Source organism: Canis lupus, chromosome 13 (genome assembly GCF_003254725.2).
Source record: "Canis lupus dingo isolate Sandy chromosome 13, ASM325472v2, whole genome shotgun sequence".
NCBI classification, from domain to species: domain Eukaryota; kingdom Metazoa; phylum Chordata; class Mammalia; order Carnivora; family Canidae; genus Canis; species Canis lupus.
In genome coordinates this window covers 36,708,382-36,714,381 of record NC_064255.1, presented here as the reverse complement: position 1 = coordinate 36,714,381, position 6,000 = coordinate 36,708,382, and the positions used below count along the sequence as shown (strand labels likewise).

Below are 6,000 nucleotides of genomic sequence, written 5' to 3'. Positions count from 1 at the left end.
GGGAACGCGGGTGCGAGTTCTGGCTGCGGGGACGGGAGCCTGCAGTCAGACCCCTCTGCCTCCACCAGCCCCAGGCTGCGCCCCTGCACCTGCTCCTCCCTCAGGTCAAGGTCAGCACCCACGGAGCAGCGGCCCCATGCCAGCCGCCCCCAGGGCCCCTTCCCGGTGCTGTCTGCCCCAGCCCCCACCCCCGCCCTTCGCCGACCCATGACAATCCCTCAAGGCAGGGCACCGCCAGGTGCGGCTGGCCCAGGCTGTGGGGCAGGTAAGGGGGACGGGAAGGCCCCTGTCCTCACCAACCCCTTGTTGGACTCAGGACCTGGCCCCAGCCTGGGAACAGCTGCTAAGCTGTGGGCATGAGGGTAGGTGAGCCAGACAGTCCCAACCAAGTTCAGTGGCTCAGGTCTATGAGGAAGCCAGGATGGGACCACTAGGGTGGGGTGGCCTGGGCGGAGCCCCTAGGGTGGGGCCACCGGGATGGCGCCTCCAGGATGGAGTCCTCCAGGGGAGACCGCTCTGCCCACAGTCCTGCTTCCTCCCCTGCCGGGCCAGCTGGCCCCTCAAGGCCTGCATCTGAGCCGTCCTGGTTCTGCTGAAACCTGCTGTGCGACTGCGGTGCTGTCCCTTCCCCTTTTCCAGGTGAGATGGAGGTTCAGGGAGGTGAGGAAATGGCTGGGGCATCATCCTTGTGGGAGCGGAACAGGCATGACCCCCGGGCAGTGGCAGGCGGGCAGTGAGGGTCTCTGCAGACGCTGCTGAGAACGGGGCCGGGGCGCAGGGAGAGCAAGGAGGCCAGCGACCAGGGCTGCGGGCACCCACCCCAGCCCACTCCAGAATCTGAATTTGAATCTGGCCACGGCCTGGGAGCTGAGCTGAGTCAACACCTCAGGGTGTCAGCTCCTCCAGTTCTAGAACGAGGCAGAGTGTGGGTGACCGGTTGCCGTGTGACGACTTACCCCACAGCACAGGGGCTTATGGTCCCCGGGTGTCCGAGGGCCAGGAATCCAGGCGCGGCCTGGCTGGGCCCTCAGCTGTCCGCTGTCGGCAGGCAGGGCTGTGGTCTCATCCGAGAGGGACCTGGGGGGGTGGTTGGCATCCAGCCCCCATGGGGGGTCGTTGGGGGCTCACTCCCTTGTCCCACAGCCCGACGGGGAGAGAGCACACACAGGAACCAGTCTCAGAAGTGAGGTCTCATGGCTTCCACCCACCCCATTCCCTCGAATCGAGTCATGAGTCATGCAGTCGGGCCACAGCGAGGGGAGGGAGCGACACGGGGGCACAGGTCCCAGGAGGTGGGGTGCCGGGGGCTCCTGTAGGGGACCCACCACGGCAGGGGAACCTGCCTGCAGGGCAGCCCGGTGACTCCGAAACTGGGCACCGGTTTCTGACCTTGCCGGGCGCCCGGCAGGAGGGCAGGAGCGAGAGGAGCCCTGCCCGCAGCGCAACTGGGCTCTCGACGGTGATGCCTCCCATGGCCCGGGCGGGGTCTCCCTGGCATTAGGGGACACGGCACGAAGGAGAGGTGGCCCCTGGCCTAGGGGATCCCACAATTAAACACAGTGCTTGGACGGGGAGGCGAGGCAGAGGAGGCGAGCGTGACGCGGCGGCGTGGCGGGCGTGGGCCCGAGCACCCAGGGGGCCGCGCTGCTGTCGGAGCCCGGCCGCCGCGTCCAGGCTCAGTCGGGCGATTAACCCCACGCTCAGAGCTACCGAGCCGTGAATTGCGCGCAGCCAGAGTGTGCGCCGCCTTTAAATAAGCCTTATATAACGAGGACGCGAGCAGCTGACTCTCCGCACACAGACCTCTTTTAAAATAGATTGCTTGTCTTTATATAGCCGGGTGCTGCTTTCTTCTGGCTCTGCGTCTTACAGAGGCGCCGATGTAGGTCAGATATCGCCTGGCGAGGACTAATTAATCTATAATTGTATTGAAAGAAGGAAACACAACAAGTAAGCACTCGGCGTGCTCAGCGGGCCCGGGAACCAGCATCCCGGGAAGGACCCGCCCGGCCTCCGAGCGCCCCGGGCCCGGCTCTGACGGCGGCTGGCGGCCTGCCCAGGCTCGGGGTCCGGCTCCGGCCTTCGGCCCGCGTCCTGAGCTGCTGCCCCAGCCCTGCAGGGTGGTCGCCCCGGGGTCCGCTGTGACCAGAGGCCTGGCCCCTCAGCAGCACTGGCTCCCTGCTCCTGCGGCCCCGCGTGCCGCCCTCTGCTCCGCCCCACTTCCAGCCAGGCCTCCCTCCAGGACTGTCCTGCCAGGGACTCAGGAGCCTGCCCGGACTCCCCCTGCACTGGGTCTGTTTGCAGAGCCTGTGGGTTGGGTTGTGTCTTCACAGGAGACCCAGAGGCAGCCCCTCCTCCCCTGCCCCGTCCACGCTGTGCACACGGCCATCAGCACCTGCGTAGCCTCCTGGCACCCCTGCTCCCCACTCAGTCCATTGCCATCAGAGCCCCGCGGGGTCTGGTCAGCACCTCCATCAGCTCACGTCCATCCAAAGCTCTCCAGCGGCCCCCCAGGTCCCGGCAGAGCCGTGGGAAGCCTTACGAGCCAGCCTGGGCCCCTCTCCTGGCCCCCTGCTGTCCTGCCACACGCTGGGCTCTGGCGCTTTCACAGGTAGGGGACACCGGGCTGTGGAATGAGGGGCACAGCCCCTTTCTTGCTGAGTGCTGCCAGCTGAAGGCCCCTCCCTGCTTCTCCCCAGAGTCACTCTCCTGGGAAGCAGTTGGGACAGTAATGGGTGGTGGCTTGGGGAGTTCAAGGATGCTCCCCGGGGGATGCGGGTCAGCGAGGACCTAGAGCCTCCATTACTGCTCAGAGCACAGGTGGGTCCGGCTGGACCTGGGGGCGCAGGACGATGGCAGGGCAGTCACGTGCCGGGACCCAAGTCAGTGGCTCGGGGGACGGGGGGGTCCCTGGGATCCACCTGAGGCCCCAGGTCCCGGGAACTCTAACCAAATGCAGTGCCGGCGTCTGAAAGGGGTCCCTGCTCGCTCATGGGACGGTCCCTGCGATCTTCCTGCAGTGCCCAGGCTCCGGGCTGTGGCTGGCCTCAGGCCCTGACACCTGTGCAGGTGCTCAGGGGAACCTACCCCTGCTCCCCGAAACCCAGGCCAAGAGCCCCAGGACCACGCAGCTGCCCAAGCCCCGGCGCTCCCACGGGAGGTGGGCTGCGTCCTCCTCTTCCCGGGACCATGACCCTGGGAGAAGCCCCGCTTCTGCAGACTCACAGCAGCTGCGACGCTCAGAAAAGATGCCATGTCACCATCACGGGACTGAGGACCCCTCCCTGGGCATCTGTCTGGTGCCCAAAGCATCACGTTAGACACGGCTGTTTGTGGGAGGGGGTTCCCGAAGCCCTGCGGGGGGCGGGGGCCGCACGGCAGGGTGAGCCGGTGGCCGGTGAGGTCTTGGGGTCCCGCCTCACCTCACACCCGGGGCAGAGAGCCCAGCATCCCAGGGAAGCGGCGGGGGAGCTGGTGTCTGTGCTCTGGGGCGGCCGCTGGGTCGGGTGGGCTGATGCCATTCTGCTTGTTTGAATGGGGCACGGTGCTCCTGTTGCGACAGCAGGCCCTGCAAGAGTGGGCTTCAGTTCAGGACCCGGAGTGTTCCTCAGCTGCGTGCTTGGCCCCCCAGCCCCTGTGAGCTGCTCCCCTGGCCGAGTGGGGCTGACTCGTCCACCTCCCGGGCTGGGGGGCTGAGGGAGCCCCCGCCTGGCGCCCCCGGGGCCGCCCCGGCCTGCCCGTCGTGTCCCTGTCCCGTCCCTGTCCCCGGGAGCCCCTCTCCTGCCCCTGGTGGGCCGGCCCCTCTCGCCGCCTCCCCCTGCTCCTGCCAAACCAGGAGCCTGCATGCAGCACGGGTCGGCTCCTCCCTGGTGCTTTGTTCTGTTCACTGTCGAGCAAATGTCAAGGAAGAATTTAAATGAGGGGCAAGTCTCAAAGGTTGTGTTTCTGGCGGTGTTTCAGGACACTTGTAATGAGGGGCACAGCCAAGGCCTGTCCCGGGCTCTAGAGGCAAAGGCAGACGAGATGGAGCCTGTGCCTCGTGTCGCGGGGACCGAGGGTTGGTGGACGGGCTGCGCCTGTGGTGTCTGCTGGGTCCCCCCTGGTGGCCGGCGACCAGCCAGGCTGCCCCTCTGAGCTCCGGAACCGGGAGTGAGGTCCGACTGAGGCAGCTGGCCCCACCTGGCTCGGCCCCAACGGTTGCCCCGGCCTGTCCCTGCCCTCGCTGACCCCTCCAAGTGGGTCCCGTCACTCCACTCTGGGCTGTGCTGTCCAGCCTCGGGGCACTGCACTCCCCTTCTCCATCCTGCAGGACACCCCCGCACTCACTGTTTGGGGTTGGTGGGGTGGTCAGTGCCCCGATCCTGCCCAGGACCCCGGCACTGAGACCAGCCAGAGAAAACCCCGGGTCCTGAGTCCCTAGGCGCAGAGGCTGGGAGCAGGACATAGACAGTCAGCGTCGATACTCACCAGCTCAGCTTGGCGTGTGTGACCTTGTGAGTCCTTACATCCCATGGGGCGGCCCTGACAGTCATCCCCACCTGACACGCCTAGGGGCCTGGTCTAAGGCCACAGGAGAGGGCAGGCAGGATAGGTGATCACAGCACGGCAGCGGGGAGCCCTTCCAGTCCGTCTGCGGCCTGAGGGCTGGCTGGGGAGGTTCCCGTATGCAGCTGGAGCTCCATTAATGCTCCTGGACTGAAGCCTCTTCCCAGGCTTCTCCACAGATACCAGGGCCCACGGTTCTGGAAGCCGCGGGGCGGGGGGAGCTGGTCGTCCCAGCCTGAGGCTCTCGCCCAGTGACGTGCGGGGCAGGGCATTCGTGGCATCCCTCCAGCCAGCGAGGAGAAGGCTGTGACCCCGATTTACAGATGACACCAGAGCCTGGGCCACTTCGGGGAGGGCAGTGCCGTCCTTGCTGGGCAAGGGCGCCGGTGAGCGATGGGGAGGGGGCTGGGCGCAGCCTGGAGTGGGTGGCCGCCCTCCAGCTGCTGGGTGACCTTGGGGGGCCCTCAGCCTCTCAGAGTCTGTTTGTAAAGAGGGGATGAGGCTCCGTGGTCAATGGAGAGCAAACTGGGGACCCCCGTGTGTGGTCACCAGGCCCAGAGCCACTCCCTGACTGCACTCCTACCTCTGCCTGCCTGTCCCCTGTCCCCATGGCACTGCCCCAACTTGGGGACCGGGTCACTACCCGGATGCATTTTGGAGCTGGCCGCGTCAGGGATCTCGCTCTGTTCCAAGCGTCTACCCTTCCAGTCACTGCACAAAACGTTAAGACAAATGCATGAGCAGCCCCACGGGGACCACTGCCCGCGGCGTGCGGGTGGTGTTGAACCTCTTCACGTGCCCCTGCGGGGGGCAGAGGGGGTGCAGCACCCAGCCTCCAGCCTGGCCCAGCCGGCCTCCCGCGCCTGGTGACCTCTGCATCCGCGGGGGCTTCTTCCCACTGTCTCTGCTGGTCCCCAGGGGCCTCTGCCCACGGGGGTGTCCGGGACTGAACTGCATCCCCCCACATTCATGTTGGGGTCCTAACAGGGTCCTCACAGATGAGTAATCAGTTATGAGGTCACATCGGAGCAGGGGTCCCCAATCCCAGAGGGACAGGGGGCTTTATTAGAGGGGACACTTGGGGGGGTCTGAGGGGCTCCGTCTGTGAAGTGTCTGCCCTCGGCTCAGGTCATGATCTCAGGGTCCTGGGATCGCGCCCCGTGTCGGGCTCCCTGTTCCTCGGGGAGCCTGCTTCTCCCTCTGGCCCTCACCTCACTTCTCTTCTGCTCTCTCTCACTCTCTCTCGAATAAATAAATAAAATCTTTTAAAGAAATAAAAGGCACTGTGTAGCCGTGCTTCCAGGGAGGACGCTGTAGGAGCCCCGAGATGGGGAGGCTTCTGCAAGGCCACAGGTGCGGCGGGAGCCGGGGAGGGTCCCCCCCACAGTGACGCTAGAGGCCCCAGAAGGACCCAGCCCCGCCGACTCCTGATCAGGGACCCCGGCCTCCAGCCTC

At 66.2% G+C, this 6,000-nt stretch overlaps 1 long non-coding RNA gene across 1 annotated transcript; it reads right to left on the bottom strand.

Annotated features, from left to right (window-relative positions):
- Window positions 1–1,816: 1,816 nt before the first annotated feature.
- Window positions 1,817–5,486, bottom strand: LOC112662334 (uncharacterized). The gene is made up of 3 exons (XR_003138419.3): window positions 4,468–5,486; window positions 3,423–3,568; window positions 1,817–1,917 (listed from the first exon to the last, which is right to left on the bottom strand). It is a non-coding gene; the product is annotated as an uncharacterized LOC112662334 (long non-coding RNA).
- Between the last annotated feature and the right edge of the window lie 514 nt (window positions 5,487–6,000).